Here is a 729-nt window from a genome sequence, read left to right as displayed (position 1 = left end):
GTCTGACGTAAGTTTTAAGTCATCGCAAGGTGCTGAATGATCTCTCAGAGTATGTTGATGATACTGGAACTGTCACAGTTAGAACAATCTGGTGAATAGCTTCCTGGAACAATGCTTTAAATGCACCATGATCAGTAATATCTTTCAGTAGAGGATACATTACGTGGTTGTACACCAGTCATGATGGTCCACAACTTTTCGAGCTGTACACAAAGCTTGTGCAGTTTAAAGTCTGCTGTGTGTTCTCCAAGAGACCCTTCCAAACACCTTGTAGACCTTCATAATACATCCAGTGATCACAGGTTCTGGAGACCACACACTGCTTCCACAAATTCTCTCTATTCATATGGTTTTGTGCTCAGTTCTTCCAGGAGTAGATGGTGGATTTTTTTTGAAGAATCTAACAAGTGTCTCTTTGAGATGGGCTAGTCACTTTAATTGTATCTTTCAGATTTAGGCCCTTAGAATAATCCTTGTCTTTCTCTAACAGCACATCAAACACTTCCACAGTCCTAAGCTTCACATGAACTATTCTGGAATATCTCAGGATGTTTCACTTCAGCTGCATTAAAATTTGGGTACTGTGGAGATCTGGCCAGTTCTTTGCATAATCCAAATCCTGCAATAGTGACTGTCATATACAAAATAGTTTTCAACAGAAAAAATCGTTCTTGTGAAACACAACTAGCTCATTATTCGCACAAAGTAATGAGTGCTATTGACCAGGAA

Source organism: Schistocerca cancellata, chromosome 10 (assembly GCF_023864275.1).
Source record: "Schistocerca cancellata isolate TAMUIC-IGC-003103 chromosome 10, iqSchCanc2.1, whole genome shotgun sequence".
NCBI classification, from domain to species: domain Eukaryota; kingdom Metazoa; phylum Arthropoda; class Insecta; order Orthoptera; family Acrididae; genus Schistocerca; species Schistocerca cancellata.
The sequence above is the reverse complement of the archived record's forward strand: the minus strand, read 5'-3'. Positions refer to the sequence as shown.